General features: G+C 38.7%; 1 protein-coding gene across 1 annotated transcript in view; it reads left to right on the top strand.

The window, feature by feature from the left end:
* Positions 1-18,146, top strand: part of GRID1 (glutamate ionotropic receptor delta type subunit 1) — a gene marked incomplete at both ends in the record, with an annotated part of 697,530 nt that overhangs the window by 415,669 nt on the left and 263,715 nt on the right. The gene's annotated exons all lie outside the window — the stretch shown is intronic.

Genomic DNA, 18,146 nt, shown 5'->3' with positions numbered 1-18,146 from the left:
ATACATTGTCAATGACAGTGCTCTTTTGAAAGGATTTTTTTTGAAGTAGTTCCAGATTATCTAAACACCTAGTTAAAACAAACCAACAGACCATTTACCATATGATTCACATACATACATACATACATTCAAAATAAATGAAATCAATAAACCCCAAAGATATCTACAGCTTCATGTTTTACTTTATATTACTAAAACTGGCAAAGATATTGAACTAACCTAGGTGCATATGATTGGATATTGTTAGCCTATAGGAAAAAATGGAATTCTGGGGCCTCTGGGATGGCTTGACATACGAATGCTTGCCTTCAAGATTGAAAATTTAATGTTAATCTTTAGAATCCACACAATAGAAGGAAAGGACCAAGTAGATGTACCATAGTGTTTGCATGACCGCTCCACAAACACACACACACACACACACACACACACACACACACACGCACACACACACATGCGCACACACAAATGAATACAAGTAATGATAAAAAAGAATAGGTTTCTCTCATTTGTAGATTATGGACACACGTGGGAGACATTATGTTAAGTGACATACAATCTAACTGATGTAGAAAAGTAATTGCCAAAACCAGGAAGTGTCAGGTGTGGCAGAAAAGAGAAACAACAACAGCAATAACAACAACAATTGATTCCAAAATACGGTTAGACTGAGGGAAGTTGTCCTCTGCTGTAGACAGAGGGATGTTCACAATACCCATCGGTATTTTATGATAACGTAGAAGAGAGGGCTGTAAAATCTCCAACAGAGAGAGATGAGAAGTAGAGGAGAAATACTGATTATTCATATTGTTTAATGTGTCTACACATCATATTTTACAACTATTGCAAGTTAATAAAAAAACTACAACTGAGCTACAGCACAACAGAAACAATATGCCGTAAGGAAATGTGTTATTTTGGGCGCCTCTGTTGTTTCACTTAACGAGTGCTGGCAGAGGAGATATGGTATAATTCTTATAGATGCTTGGATTTCTTTTTAATGATACATGAGGATAGACTTTAGCTTCAGGTCACCATGTGCATTAGCCCTTCATAGCAAAAGCAAGTTGTCTTGTGATGCTCTGAAGCTAGATTCCAACTCTCTACAGCTAGGATACTTGGATGGTATCTTTCTCCAGCATGAAGTTGTTCTGTCTGCATTGAAAATCTGTTGCTCAGTGTATCAGCATCATCAGGCATCTGTGTTTTCTATTTTACTTGTTGTAGCCTCTATAATGATACCTGTTCTCTCATCTGTAGGCATGTTCATGTCACAGAGATGGCTTCTCCCCTTAAACCCCCATGAACTAATTTCTGCTTCTGGTTTTTCTTTTGGAGCTTCCTTCTCCATCTGATTCATCATAGATCTGAGGAGAGTAACCACCCTGTTCTCATTAGGCTTTGCCTTAAGTGGATGTTGGTTTATCTTGAATGCACACCAGTCAGCTTTCTCCATGTCACCAATAAATCTTCTCATACTGAATGGCTATTTTAATTGCAAGACTTTGTTTTTTATATTTACAATGTAGCATAAGGGGCCTAGCTTTTAGCCTAACTTGGCTTTCTGTATGTCAAACAGTTCCACCTTTTGATTTAAAATGAGAGATGTGTGATGATTCCTTTTATTTATATACTTAAAGTCATTGGGCTCTTGTTAACTGGTCTGATTTTGGTATATGTGTGGCCTGAGAAGAGGGTCACAGACAATTGGTTAACAGTCACTTACTAAGTTTGACATCTTATATGACTGAAGATTTTAGTGTCCTCAAATATTCTCCTGAGTGGTGTCAAAGCTCTCAGACCACAGTCTACTAAAGTAGTCACTACAATAACAAAAAGCCTAAGACTGTGGCATGCACTGAGTGTAACCCAGAGGCAAGTAGGGAATGCGTGTTCTTGGGGTGGGGGAACGGTTTCCAAAGGCATTATCTAACACTGCTCTAAACTTTCAATTTATAAGTATTGTCTTATCTGAGATCAACAAAGCAATGTACAATACGTCAAATTCTGCCTACATAAGAAGGAAGTGCAATATAAATATACTGCATTATCAAGGAGATAAGAGAAGAAAATCTGCCTATCTTCAAAGCAGATGCAAGAAGTACAGGATAACGTGTTTAACAGAAATATTCCATTTGTGGTTGATAGACACCATGGTGTGGAACCCCAATGTATGGATGGCAAGCAATGAACCTTAAATCCCCACAATCTACTTGTAAGATCTGTTTTACTACCTCCTATATAATACAGACATATGAAGATTGTATACTTCTGTATTCTTCCCCAGGCTCTATGTCATTTCTGTCTTAAGCACTAACTATATGTATGTTATATATATATATATATCTATATATATATATATGTGTGTGTGTGTGTGTGTGTGTGTGTGTGTGTGTGTGTGTGTGTGTGTGTATCAAAATATATTGCTGTTGTACTTACTCCAACTTTTAAACAGAAATCATAGGAAAAATGTTACCCACTTTTGGGGGTTGCTCCCATCTCCAGCAACTTACCTCTGTGCAGCTCTGTATTTTGATCTGGCATCATTTCCTTCTGCCTTGGGACTGTTTTGTAAGGCAGCTGGGCTGGATTCGAAAGCGCTCAGCTTTTGGTGTCTTTAGCATTTTTTATATTTTAAAATGATTTTATTTCATCTTTGATATTTTGCTGGGCACAGAATTTCCCAGTTTGTACTCTACTGCTGTGATAAACACAGTGACCAAAAACATCTTGGAAAGGAAAGGATTTATGTCAGCTTAGAGATTTCAGTCCATTGGCAGGAACCTGGAGGCAGAAACTTAAGCAGAGACCATGAAGGAATGCTGCTTACTGACTTGCTCCTCAAAGCTTGCTCAGCCTGCTTTCTCTTACAACCTAGAATCACCTGCACAGGGGTGGTACCACCCACAGGAGTCTGGACTTCTTTTCCCCGCGTAGATCATTAATCAACACAGTATTGCAGAGGTATACCTCTGGAGCCATCTGGTAGAGGGAATTCCTTAACAGAGATTTCCTCATCCCAAATAACCGGAGCTCATGTCACAATGAGGAAACTGAGCAGCACATCAGAAATCAAATGCCAGTCCTTGCTTTGGTTTCACTGTTCTGTATCTCTGCATTCTTCAGGTTTTCCTTTCTCTCCTTTGAATCTCATTATGCGTGCCTTTGGTTCCCTCACCCTGTCCCTACTATCTAATTGTACTTGTAATTTTTTGAGCCTCTCCTATTTGTAGATTTATAGTTTTCATCAAAACTTTCATAAACCGTTTCTTCAGAACATAAAAATGAAATTACCTATTGTTTCTTCTCTTACTGCACTCTCCACTCTCTTATTTAAGGATTTCTGTTACACAGAAAGTAGGTCTTTGCAGTTGCCCTCTGCATCACGGATGTTCTTCCTGTCTTTATCCTAGGGTGTTCAGAGTGTGTGTGTGTGTGTGTGTGTGTGTGTGACACTTACCACAGTTTGTCTGTGAAAATCAGAGTGCAGTTTCTGATATTGGTCCTTGCCATTTACCTTGTCTGAGACAGTGCCCAGGATTGTTCACTGTGGCTCACACCAGGCTGGCTGGCTCGTGAGCTGCCAGGGATCCTCCTGTTTGTATCTCTCCCCTCACCACTGGGCACTGGGATTATGACATGCACTCGTGTGTTCAGATGGGTGTGTTTCTGCGGACCTAACCTCGAGGCCCCAACCTTGTGCAGTGAGCACCGTGCTCACTGGTTGAACTCCTCAATCCCACATTTTGTTTTAATTTATTTTTTGTTTCTTTTTTTTTTTTTTTGTTTGTTTTTAACTTTATTTTTTAAAACACAAAGATAAAAGAACAAATATTAAGAATTTTTGCATAAATGTATACAAATACATTTTTGTCAGTGCTTGGCTTTTTTATTTTTTTTTAAGGTTTGATATTCTGCATTAAGGTCTTACTACTTACAATGAGCAAAAAGTACATGTAAAACAGGATGTAACCCAGAATTAGTCAAAGTATTCTTGGTGTGTAAGGATTGAGTATAATTTTTTTTTTTATCTTGAACTTCACACAGTCTTGTGAGTTGTTTCTGGGGTAAGCTGAGCTTTCTGGGGTTAGTATCCCATTATCAGTGACTGCATATTATGTCTGTTCTTTTGTGACTGGGTTATCTCACTCAGGATGATATTTTCTAGATGCATCTATTTTCTTAAGAATTTCATAAAGTCATTGTTTCTGATAGCTGAGTAGTACTCCATTGTGTAAATGTACCACAATTTTTGTATCCATTCATCTACTGAAGGACATCTGGGTTCTTTCCAGCTTCTGGCTATTATAAATATGGCTGCTATGAACATTGTGGTGCATGTGTCTTTGTTGTATATTGAGGTGTCTCTGGAGTATATGCCCAGAAGTGGAATAGGTGGATCTTCGGGAAGTACTATGTCCAATTTTCTGAGGAATCGCCAGACTGACTTCCAGAGTGGTTGTATCAGTTTATAACCCCAACAACAGTGGAGAAGTGTTCCTCTTTCTCTGCAGCCTCGCCAGCATCTGCTGTCATCTGAGTTTTGGATCTTGGCCAATCTGACTGGTGTGAGGTGGAATCTCAGGGTTGTTTTGATTTGCATTTCCCTGATAGCTAAGGATGTCCAGCACTTCCTTAGATGTTTCTCAGCCATTCGATATTCCTCAACTGAGAATATTTTGTTTAGCTCTGTACCCCATTTTTTAATAGGGTTGTTTGATTCTCTGGTGTCTAGCTTTTTGAGTTCTTTGAATACCTTGGATATTAGGCCTCTATCTGATGTGGAGTTTGTAAAGATCTTTTCCTATTCTGTTAGCTGCCGTTTTGTTTTCTTGACAGTGTCCTTAGCCTTACAGAAACTTTGCAGTCTCATTAAGTCCCATTTGTTAATCTTTGACCTTAGAGCTTGAGCCATTGGTGTTTTGTTCAGAAAATTTTCTCCTGTGCCTATGTGTTCTAAGGTTTTTCCCTACTTTCTCATCTAATAGTTTCAGTGTATCTGGTTTAATGTGGAGATCTTTGATCCACTTACACTCGAGCTTTGTACAAGGAAATAAGAAAGGGTGTATTTTCATTCTTCTGCATTCTGAGTGCCAGTTGGACCAACACCATTTGTTGAATAGGCTGTCCTTTTTCCATGAATGTTTACAGCTCCTTTGTCAAAAATCAGGTGACCATATACGTGGAGGCTTATTTCTGGGTCTTCTAGTCTATTCCATTGATCCATGTGCCTATTTATGTACCAGTGCCATGCAGTTTTCAGCACAATTGCCTTGTAATATAGCTTGAGGTCAGGGATAGTGATTCCTGCAGATGTTTTCTTGTTGTTGAGGATGGATTTCACTATTCTAGGTCTTTTGTTATTCCAGATGAAATTGCACATTGCTCTTTCCAATTCAATGAAGAACTGTGTTGGAATTTTGATGGGGATATCATTGAATCTGTAGATTGCTTTTGGCAAGATGGCCATTTTTAGAATGTTGATCCTTCCAATACATGAGCATGGGAGATCTTTCCATTTTCTGAGATCTTACTCAATTTCCTTCTTTAGAGCTTTGAAGTTCTTATCATACAGTTCCTTCACTTGCTTAGTTAGAGTAACACCAAAGTATTTCATAGTTTTTGTGACTATTGTGAATGGTATCTTTTCCCTAATTTCTTTTTCCACATGTTTGTCCTTTGAATATAGGAAGGCTACTGATTTGTTTGAATTAATTTTATATCCAGCCACTTTGCTGAACTTGTTTATCAGCTGTAGGAGTTCTCTGGTGGAATTTGTGGGGTCAGTTAAGTACACTATCATGTCACCTGCAAAAGTGATGTTTTAACTTCTTCCTTTCCAATTTGTATACCTTTGATTTCCTTTTGCTGTTTAATTGCTCCAGCCAGGACTTACAGTACTATGTTGAATAGGTAGAGGGAAAGTGGGCAGCCTTGTAAAGTCCCTGATTTTAGTGGGATTGCTTCAAGTTTCCCACCTTTAAGTTTGATGTTGGCTGTTGGTTTGCTCTATATTGCTTTTATCATGTTTATGTATGGACCTTGGATTCCTGTTCTTTCCAAGACTTTTAGCATAAAGGGGAGTTGAATTTTGTCAAATGCTTTCTCAGCATCTAGTGAGATGACCATGTGATTTTGTTCTTTGAGTTTGTTTATATGGTGAATTACATTTATGGGTGTCTGTATATTAAGCCATCCCTGCATCCCAGGGATGAAGCCTACTTGGTCATGGTGAATGATCGTTTTGATGTGTTCTTGGATTCAGTTTGCAAGGATTTTGTTGAGTATTTTTGCATCAATGTTCATAAGTGAGATTGGTCTGAAGTTCTCTTTCCTTGTAGGGTCTTTTTGTGGTTTAGGAACAAGGTTATTGTAGCCTCAAAAAATGAGTTAGGTAGTATTCCATCTGATTCTATCTTGTGGAATAGTTTGGAGAGTAATGGTATTATGTCAGCAATAAATGTCTGATAAAATTCTGCATTGAACCTGTCTGGTCCTGAGCTTTTTTTGGTTGGGAGGCTTTTGATGACTTCTATTTCTTTAGGTGTTATGCGATTATTTAGATGGTTTAGCTGGTCCTGGTTCAACTTTAGGATCTTGTGGAGTATAGGCTTTTGTAGTAGGATCTGATAATTTCTTGAATTTCCTCAGTTTCAGTTTTATTTCTCTACTTTCCTTTCTGATTTTGTTAATTTGTATACTCTCTCTTTGCCCTCTAGTTAGTCTGGCTAAGGGTTTATCAATCCTGTTAATCTTCTCAAAGAACCAGCTCTTGGTTTTGTTTATTCTTTCATTGGTTCTTTTTGTTTCTATTTGGTCTATTTCTGCCCTAATTTTGATTATTTCTTGCTGTCTACTCCTCTTGGGTGTATCTGCTTCCTTTTGTTCTAGAGCTTTCAATTGTGCTGTCAGGTTGCTAGTGTATGCTTTCTCCAGTTTCTTAATGGAAGCACTCAGAGCTATGAGTTTTCCTCTCAGTACTGCTTTCATTGCATCCCATAGGTTTGGGTATATCGTGTTTTTGTTTTCATTGAAATCTATAAAGTCCTTAATTTCTTTCTTTATTCCTTCTTGACCCTGCTATCGTTTAATAGAGCATTGTTTAGTTTCCATGTATATATGGGCTTTTGTTGTCTTTGTTGTTATTAAATATCAGCCTTACCCTATGGTGATCTGAGAGGATGCATGGGAGTATTTCAATCTTCTTATATCGATTGAGGCTCGTTCTGTGTCCAATTATGTGGTCAATTTTCGAGAAGGTGCTGTGAGGTGCTGAGAAGAAGGTATATTCTTTTGTTTTAGCATGATATGTTCTGTAGAAATCTATTAATTCCAGTTGGTGCATAGTCTCTGTTTCATTTTTTTGTTTCTAACTGCATAATTTTCACCACATGAATGCAGCTTTACAAATCTCTTCTTCTTTTTTGTCCAACCTGCCAATATTTCCACCCATACAACTTAAAAATCTATGTCAAGAAATGCTTAAGGACCAGTGTCTGCTATACTATTTTCAGGTTCAGTTCTAGGACTGTGATTATTAAATGTCTGTTTTCCTATTTGCTTATTTTAGTTTTTACTTCTTTTGTACATGACTAATAGTCTTTGCTTGAAGGCTGAAGTTTGCAAGTTGTACCTTGTGAGTTGTTGTGTGTTTTTGTATTATTTCTTTAAGGATTCATTTCTTAGGAAAGACATTGGTCCACATTGGTTCTCTTGACTTTGTAATTTACTGGACATTTTTAGTGTATGGCTAATTATTTCATACTCATGAGGCTATAGTCTCTGGGTAATTCACTTCGGAATCAACCCTATTATATTTAATTCATATAATTTTCTTTAAGACACAGTCTCAGTAGGTTGCCTAGGTTGTCCCTGTGGTTCTGGACTCAGGAAATCCAGTCATTTCATTTTTCTCCATAGTTGAAAGTCCATTACATGCCTGTGTGCATGCATGCATACATATATTTTGAATAGGAGAAGACAAATTGCAAGATGCTATCTAAATATAAATGATTCTGTACTTTACAGATTTCACATACGGTGATGAAACCTTTTAACGAGGGTGAACCAAGAAAGAATGGCTTCTTGTTCATATTAGGTGTCAACAGAAAGCTTCTTGGATAAGGGCCATTTGGACAGGAATCGGAAGAATCGAAAGGATGAGCAAGTTGTGTGTCTAAGTAGAGGATGAGCTTCTTAGGGCTGGGAGAGAGCATCAGCTAGCAGTTTCTGTGCAGGAGCCTGGCAGCAGAATCCGAAAGCAGCCTGGAGGCTGTGTAATGAATAGAGAGGCAGCGGAGAGGAAGCCAGGTCATATAAGCCACTGTGGTCACTTCAATAGGTGTAGTTTTTAATCTGGATGCAGTAAAATTGAAGAAAGAGTTTTGAGCAAGCTACAGATGATTTAAACACATATTTTAGCAGATACTTGAAGAATGGCTGTGATGGCATGTTCATAGTGATCAGGAAGGAAGGCTATTAACAGACTATGTGCTTATCAGGGAGGACTGTGGTAGGTTGGACTGGGTTAGGGATGACTTGGCTGTGTTAGATATGGGTACATGAGAAAAGGAAAAAATTGGGAATTTGTTTATTTGGAATTCTGTTTTACCTTAGCTTAAGTCGCTGGCAAGATAAACTTTAGTTTTATAAATAAGGGGGATACTGTATTGCTACTTGAAGAATAAAATTAGGATCTGATCTGGAGATGTTCATCTTAAGATACCTTCTTGAGGGCAACTCCACATAGAAGTACAGGCATGTGATCTTGAAGTTCAGGAAAGGGTGACTCTGGTAGCTTGGATTTGGGAACAATTTGCATATAGTAGATCTTTTACATAATCTAGCTGAAAGAGATTGCCATGGAGGATATTAGTTAATGTGAACAGATGCTTGAACATTGACCCTTAAGACATGTATCAAGCCATAACAATGGGAAGAACCTGGGAAGGAGCAGCCTGCATTGGTGAGGAGAAAACAGTGATAGAGCCCTTGACACCAAGTATAGAAATTAAATCATGTGGGAGGCAGAGAAGTCACCAAGGTCAGGTACTGTTGGCAAGAAGTTTCAATGGCCTCCTCTAGACAATGACTGTTTGGAATGGTTGCCGGACTGAGTCTCTCAGATCCTAAGCTATTAGATCATTCAAACAAGGGGAGGGAGGTGTTGACAGATATGTGAATGCCGCAATCAGAAAGTGGCAAGAACGGGATCTGAACTTAGGTCTGCATGATTCAAGATGTAGGGATTATAATTCTATGCTCTGTGTCATGCTATCTTTTCTTACTTCTCCCCGAATACTCAGCCCTTGATGAATGCTGATCTTTACCAAATCCTAGGAGTATGTGATGCTTACAACAACCTGGAAGAATTAACAGAGTGTTGTTAAGGGGAGACTTACTGTAGAATTTATGTTATTTATTTCTTTTGTTACATGTTCTCTTTATGTTACTGTGTATGCTGCCACCTTATTTCAGAAATTCCTATGGAAAAGGCAAAGGAACCTCCCGAAAGCCCACAGAAATTAGCTAATATTTGTCTTCTGGGAAGAATCTGAGGGGAAAAAAGAACCTGGATATGCACCGTTTATTCATTAGTCAGAATGAGCCCTTTCTGCTCTTTCATCTCTAAGTGAAACTATGAGACTTGACATTTATAGTAACAGGCATGTTAGGATTATTGATCTGTAGGTTCCTTTAATGTCCCCAGAGCCCACAGGTGGTGGGTTTAGGCAGAAGAGCAGAAGAGCCACCAGGTTCTAGCTCATAGTCTTTGGGACTCTGCCTATGATCAAGGCTCTGGTGCTTACCACATGCATGACCTTGGCTTGGCAGACTGTTTTCTCTGCTTCCACAGCCTTGCTTTCCTCTTCAGTTCATAGGACTAATAATTGCTACCTGTTAGACCTGGGTGATTAAGTTGACATACAGGATGTAGCTGAGCATGGAGTCAAAGCGAGCAAAAGACATCTTTTTTCATTAGCACATATTTAATTTCTTATAGGTCATTTAGCCTGTAGACTTAGTAAAGAAAACACCCAGTGTAAGGACCGGATGAGCTCATTTATTTATAATGGGCACAAGAAGCAGAGACTGTATCTGGGGCTTGCTAACCCTAGTTCTACCTACACCTCTCAAACTTTTACTCCTTTTAAGATTCAACTTCAATTACCATACCTTCCCCTAACCTCACTTAGTGGCAATAACTTTCATGGCCTTTCCAACACCCTGGAGGACACAAACTAACTTTTTGTATCTTGCCTCCCTACCATGACAAAAGACACAACTCATTGTGTATGTACTGAATTGCAGGAGAACTCTGAGGCTGCTCCAGAGCTGGCTTCCCCAACCTCAGACATCTTGGAGCCTCATAAGTAGAAAGCAGATGTCCTTAGATCACTAAAAGACAGCTAGCAGGGGCTGTGGAGCTTTTCCAAACCTTCCACTACTGTAGTTGCATTTTCCTTTAGACAGACAACCTGCTGTTGCTGTGGAATCAGGCTCCATGTTTTTAGATGTAAGTCAATTGTTCCCAACAAATATATTGCCATTTAACAGAATTTTGATAGAAGAATGCTTGGGAAAGGGAGTGCAGACACTGAGGGGTGTTTAAAAATAGATTTAATCACCACGTGCAGCAAATGTATCTAAAAACTGAAAGTTAGTACCTACCTTTCTACATTCCTATCCATCGCTCTTCCCACAAAGGGATTAGAGCAAATTTGGATGATCTCGCTGCTCATGCCAGAAAGGCCCTATTATCTGTGCCTTCTACCCTGTGATTACACCTCCTTTGCCAGGCTTGATGATCATTATTCATAACACAGAGAAAGGGGAGTGAGCACGCCTGCACGCACGCACACATATACACAAGAGGTTGCTGCGTTACACACAGAATGGGACTCACAAGCCCCTGGTGGAGCTGTGTTACACACAGAATGGGACTCACAAGCCCCTGGCGGAGCTACCAATGAGGGTTCTCTTAAAGCTGGATCATAAGCAGAAACTGTCAGGAGGGAGTTCAAACCGCTCTGAACCTATCAGCATAGAGTGTTTTGAGTGATGCTTGGGAACTTGCAGAGGCAGTGGCATGAGCTCTGCCTCTCGTTCCTTTTACTTCAAACCAGGAAATATTATGTGTACGGGGAGAGCTTGTCTTTTAAACCTGCACAGAGAATTCCAAACCAATGCCATATACCATTAGGAAGGGCAGTGAAGTCTGTACCCATATCGCTCCCCACGTTTGATCTCAGGAGTTAATTAGGGCAAGACCAACTTAGAACATGCATGGGAGAAAAGAAAGCAAGAAAATTGTTTAGCTTTCAGTGATCAGAAGCAGAATTATTTTCCTGTAGCACCAAAAAAAAAAAAAAAAAAAAAAAAAAAAGAGTATCAGTTGATCTTTTTCTGCCCCAGAGAAGCCAGCTGTTGTGGTCTATATGCCTCTCATTCTTCTTGTTGAATTACTTAAAGAGCATACCTTGTAAACCACTGGGGTTTGTAGGTGCTAGGTTGTTATTTGGATGCTTTATAGACAATTAAAAACAAAATGAAACACAAATTCATCTGTGTACTTGGAGGAATAATGACAAATTTGATCCCCTTTTAATATACATTGTTCTTTTTGGTTTTATGAAAGTTACATAAGATTTATAATGGGAAGGAGACTGTGGGAACCTTGGGTGGGCCGTAGATACAGGTAATTAGTGAAAGCCTGCATGCATCCTCTCTAGTCCCATGTTGTCAGAGGAGAAGAAAGCTTGTCTCATAGATGTGCCACAGAGAGACTTGTTCTCAGTGCTTAGGAAACATAGGTGACACAGCTTATAGCTGCAGCACCTGCCCTCCCTTGGTGCTCACCGTGACATAGAGTATACTGATAAACTAGCAAGACAGAATAGCCCAGATATTTCTGAGGTTGTAAGGATTTGATTAAGAAGCTGGAGCACGGGCTTCGACAGAGCCATGAACTAGAGACATTGGATTTGGTGTTAGAAAGACCTGGAAGAGAACAAGGGAGTCTGGGGGCTGAGGGGAAGTCTAGTTGATGGTATCCTCATGTGGCCTAACCCTAAGCCAAGCATGCAACAAAGGCACTGAGGCATACACAGTTCTTTCTGAGACAGAGGTACCACAGAAGGAGAACAAAAAGAACAAAACTCTAGGGACCTGTTTATGGCCATTATTACCACCTGCAGCACCATAAACCAGACTGCATGGGTGCAAATCCCAGTAATTCTAGCCTGTACTTCTGTTTTCTTGCATTGTTGATTTAAGACATGAAAATCTGCTACCTTCAAAACTCATCATGAAAAGTAAATTAGAGAAAAATGTGGAAGCCATGTAGAACAGGGCATGGCCGTTAAAAATCCCATTTGTATTGGTGCAGTGGCTACAGAAAGGCTGAACAGACATACATATCTGTGTTTTGGCAGGTATAAACATTTCCCTGTACAGAAGAGTAGTTCCTACCCCTCCACCCCTGTATTACAAACTTTGTAATTCTAATAGGACAACCGTTAGACCCAAGTAACAGATATTAAAGGATATCACTATATTGCAGAGGCATCTGGACTCGCACAGTCACTCTATCATTTTTTTATATTAGAGAAGATGCGCGAGTGTCCAACAGTAGATGAACAGATTAAGAAAATACAGCAAATATACACAATGAAATACTATCTGGCCTTAAAAAAGGAGATCCTGTCATTTATGACAGCATATTTGAACCTGGAGGACATTATGCTAAATATGCCATGCACAGAAAGACAAGTGTCACATGATGTCAACTATATATGGACTCCAAAGAAGAACTCACTGGGGAGAGTAGAATGATAGTTATCAGAGGTTGTGTAGATGTTAGCCAAAACTACAACATATCTGACTGTAAGAACAGCATAGTGAATGCAGTTAATGGCTATAATATATACTTTAGGTTGTTGAGAGTGCACCATCACAGAAATGTATGAGAGGGACTGTGTATGTAAATTGCCTTGTACATTATAACTATGTAGAATTTGACATACAAACACAATATAAGATATACCTTTATAACAATGGTAACAATAATAATAGTAATAGCAATACAAAGGAAGATTTCTGTGGGCACTCAGTATGTTCCAACTCATGTTATACCTGAGGTTAGCCAAAGGGCTTTTTTTCTGTCTTTGAGATACCTTAAGTCTCAGTACCAGCCTTCTAAATAGCTATTGGCTTCACCTCTTTCATATCCCCATCTTGGAACTAAATGTTTATCAGAGGCTGGAGAGGCTTATAGATTTCTTCCCCAGTGCTTTTCAGACCTCTTCGGAAGATTTCTGCTTCTACCATGTGGATCACTCTAATTTTTAAAGCCACAGAAGACTGCCCACCTGAGCATCATAGCTACTTTTTAATTTTTCCAGAGACAGAGTTTGACCATATGTCATATTGGGCAGCTTGTTACTTGTATATAGACCAGGCTGAATTCCAGCTCACAGAAGTCTACCTGCCTCTGGCTCAAAGTTGCTGGGAATAAAGATGCATATTATCATGCGGAGTCTTTTTCTTTTTTCTTAAAAATGTCTTGTGAGAAAGAAGGGCACAAACTTTGTAGAGCATAAAGAATGCAATGGGGGTGTGTGGTTGGAGAGCGATAGGGGCAGAAAGAACAGAGTGAAAATTGCTCTAATTTTTCTTGATTAGTTCATAACAGTAAGAACAAAATACAAATTAATATATCAATGAATCATCCTTTCAAAAAGCCACAATATGTAGATTACTCCTCTCAAGAGATTTTTATTGGTAGGTTCAATTTTGTTGAATCCTATTGTTTTCGATTAATAATACAATTTTAATAATTTGTCATGTCAGTAAATAGCCCTTTAGATAATATTTCATGGTATTAAAGTATTTCTGTCAGTTGGCAGAATAGCACTTTATGCAAATCTTCTTAATTGTTGGAAGCATGGGTTGTCTAATTCCTCTGTAAATAGTACCACTGTCAGTATCTCTCTACCTCAACTCTCTGATGGTGCCTTCACATATACCTTCTGTTTGTTATGTTTGATTTCTGAGTCATGACTTGGCTTTGTTTATCTACCATCCCTTAAGAATAAAATATTTCCTGGTTAAAGAGCAAAGAATTTGGGCCAGGAGATTTGGGAAGTGCATACAAAGTGTAAAGTCCTGAGTTTGATTTCTAGGAATCCACAAAGAAAGTCAGGTGCAGCTTGGTATAGTGCCTCAGGCTTTTCATCTCAGCACCCAGGAGGCTGAGGCAGGCAAATGGTGATGAGGTGGAGTTCTACATGTCAGATTCCAGGCCAGACTCAGTCTAACAAAAGTAGAATACAATAGGATATTATTATGTCTTTATAACCCTAGTTCTGGGGAGAAAGTATATCCAAAATTAAAATATTCCATCCTATAGGGAAGTTCTGTAACCAGAGGATAACTCAAAATTACTTTAGGAAGTTCCTGAAATGAATCAAGTTTCCTAGATTCTCCTCTCCCGAGAGTAAGAAAAGAAGAATTTCAGTCAATCCAACCTGTAAAGAAATGCCTAAGATCAGACCAGCTTCTTAGAAGAAGCAGAAATGAAATTCGTCCCCTGGAAAGAACACTCTCTAACCCACTGAGCTGCTTGCAGGCTTTTCAGTGTGCTCCAGCTTCCAAGCTCGTGTGAGCTATCATCCATTCTCTTCAAATTCCTCCCATTTCTGACTCCCAGAATTCCTATCTCTCAGGTGTCCCAACTTATAACTCTGCCTCGGTCATTGGCCATCACATTTTTATTGGCAGGTGATGCTTCACATAGTATATAAAAGGTTCTCTCTATGTTTCTCCCTTTTAATACAATGAAAAGCTCTTTGTTTAATATTAATATACTACTTATACAATAAGAACAGTTATTACATCTACAATGTCCGGTCCACATGCATTTGGCAACAATGGAGAAAGTTCTCTACTATTCTATCTTGGTGATAATTAAATCATTTTCTATCAAAACTTTCACTTATAAATATAAGCATATCTTCCCTGATGCTAAGAGATTTTATAAAATCGTAAACAATTTAATTATAAGACTAAATCTATCTAGTCTTCAAACCCTATCTGAGACCTTAGAAAGAATAAATATTATCCAAGTGTACAGGAAGTTCAGAGAAAGTAGATTCTAAAACTGTAGGAATGACAGTTACCTTGAACTTCTCTGCATTGTTCAGACATCCATCTTTGATGCTCATCATCTTCTCTGAAATAGAATTGGGGTGCTGCCAGGAACAGACATGTCTTTGTCAAAAGGCCTTTAATTAAGAAAACATGTTTAAATGCTATACTCTTGTAGATCTCTGAGGTTTGTGAAGACCATTTATCTATCTATACTATATCTGAATTGCTTGACTTTAGTTATCTACTATCTGCTTAATCTTTAAAACATCTAAGGAAGCTAAATGTAGGTTGATTTGTAATTAATTCAACTAGTATCTAACATGTCCATAAGTTTGAAATTGGTACAGTACCTTAAACAAGTTTGAAACACACACACACACACACACACACACACACACACACAGTAATTAGTAAGAAATTGTAACATTAAATTTGTATCGATATATAAAGACCACACCAAATGCAAAAGGTTTGGGTTATTAATGCTCTTTGATTTAAAAGTAGATTTAATAATCTACTCTTTACCTATTGTCCTATAGCCCCACTTTTTTTCATTTCTTCTTTCTTTTCCCTTAAAACATAATAAGAGAGAAAGGATTGTAAAAAGAAGAAATTCCTGAATCTAACTTCCATTACTTTCTTTCCTCCTTGACTAAAAGCATTGACAACTCACCCACTGAATAATCTAAAACCACCTCTCCTACGTTTTGGGAATGGGGCATCAGTCTCTTAAAATTGCTTCCTACTGTTTTGGGGGGGCCCAAATAATATTGGGATATGGCCAGTCTTAATAAAGATAGCTGTTCCGTTTGCTATCAAGCTTTGATATGCAGGACTCAACTGAAGTCCTGACTGGAACAGTCTGAGAGGCTAGCCCAAACTTGGTCATCAAGGGGTCAGCAGCTTTGAAGCTATCCTGGAAGCTAGTTCTGATGAAACAGCTAATGAGGTAGTCTGAGGTTGGATGAAGTAGGGTGTTGGAATAAAAATTTCTCATTTTGTTGGCATCCTTCTAATATCCTCAAGGGCAAATCTTTTCAGAGCCTCTTTAGCTTCACTGGTGTCTGTAAACATACAAACTTTCACTGATAATATACTTTTTTTTTTTTTACATGAACTCATGCATTTGATGTGCAGTGTGCACAATCTAGTTGAAGATAATTCTTTGTTCTTTCTTCAAGCAGGTAAGGCATCTGTCTTGCTTTTATAAGTTTGTTTGGACTGCATAAACAAACTATAATACAAAATTTCTATCTACAGCATTTGAAAGGAAGGCATGATAAGTCATGAGGATTATTTTGCTAGAAAAATTTAATGATTATGCTAGCTGATAACTTGTGGGAGACATTTTTATGTCTCAGCCAGTCTCAGGGCTCTTACCATGTAGAGGAATCAGCAATACAAGTTACCTGTTTAGTTGGTCCTCTCAATTTTCATATATGCAATCAGGATCTTTAAGGATATCCCCTGTTTAAATCTGATTTTCATCAATTTGGATGGAATCCATAGTTTCTTTTCTCCTGTTAAAGCATGAGGTTGCAAGTTAGTACAACCATTCTGTAAATCAGTCTGGTGGTTCCTCAGCAAATTGGACATAGTCCTTCCTGAAGACCCAGCTATACCACTCCTGGACATATATCTCAAAGATGCTCCAACATATAACAAAGACACATGTTCCATCATGTTCATAGCAGCCTTATTTATAATAGCCAGAAGCGGGAAAGAACCCAGATGTCCTTCAACAGAGGAATGGATACAGAAATTGTGGTACATTTGCACATGGAGTACTACTCAGCTATTAAAAACAATGACTTCATGAAATTCCTAGGCAAATGGATGAAACTTGAAGCTATCATCCTGAGTGAGGTAACCCAGTCACAAAAGAACACTCATGTACTCACTGATAAGTGGATACTAGCCCAAAAGTCTCAGAATACCCAAGAAACAATTCACAGAAATTATAAAGCTCAAGGAGAAGGAAGGACAGAATGTGGATGCCTCAGTAGTTCTTAGAAGGGGGAACAAAACAATTATGGGAGAAAATAATGGGACAAATACAGGAGCAGGAATTTGAAAAAAGATCATCCAAAGACTGCCTTACCTGGGGAACCATCCCATATGCAGCCACTAAACCCATACATTATTGCTGATGCCAAGTAGTGCTTACTGGCAGAAATCTGATATGGATGCCTCCTCAGAGGCATACTGATACAGAGGAGGACACTCGCAGCTAATCATCGGACTGAACACGGGACCCCACTGAAGGAGCTAGAGACAGGACTGAAGGAGCTGAAAGGGTCTGCAACCCCATAGGAAGAACAAAATTATTAACTAACCAAACCCACCACAGCTCCCAGGGACTAAAACACCAACCAATGAGTTCACATGGCTGCATATGTAGCAGAGGACAGCATTCTCTGGCATCAATAGGACGAGAGGCTTTTGGTCCAGTGAAAGCTCATTTTCCCAATGTAGGAGAACACCAAGGTGCTGATGTGGGAGAGGGTGATTGGGAGAGGGAGCACCTTCATGGAGGCAATGGGAGGGGGAGGGGGATAGAATTGGCAGAAAGGGGATAACACCTGAAATGTAAATACAGAGAATACCCAATTTAAAAAAAATGAAGAAAAAAGAGAAAACATGAACATTTTATCTTCCCCAGATTCTGGGGTATCATTTATAAAGGCTAAGCTAAATCACCAGTCCTTCCTAAAATTCAGCATATTTTAGCAGTTCTGCTATCTGTCTCATTGGCATTTAAAAATTTTAAGGTCAACAAAGCCTTATTTAAACTAATAGGCGATCTTATATCCCCCTTCTGTCCTATGAGTATTTCTTTTAAAGTCCTGTTAGATCTCTCCATAATTCCTAGACCTATAGGATTGTAAGATATGTCTGTAACATTTCCTATTCCATAATACCTTTAAAATGCTATGTTCTAATGGATACACATGTTAAAGCATTATCAGCTTGAATCTGTGAAAGCATTTCCAAGA

Source organism: Micromys minutus (assembly GCF_963924665.1).
Source record: "Micromys minutus genome assembly, chromosome: 12".
Lineage (NCBI taxonomy): Eukaryota > Metazoa > Chordata > Mammalia > Rodentia > Muridae > Micromys > Micromys minutus.
This window is presented reverse-complemented; position numbering and strand designations above follow the sequence as displayed.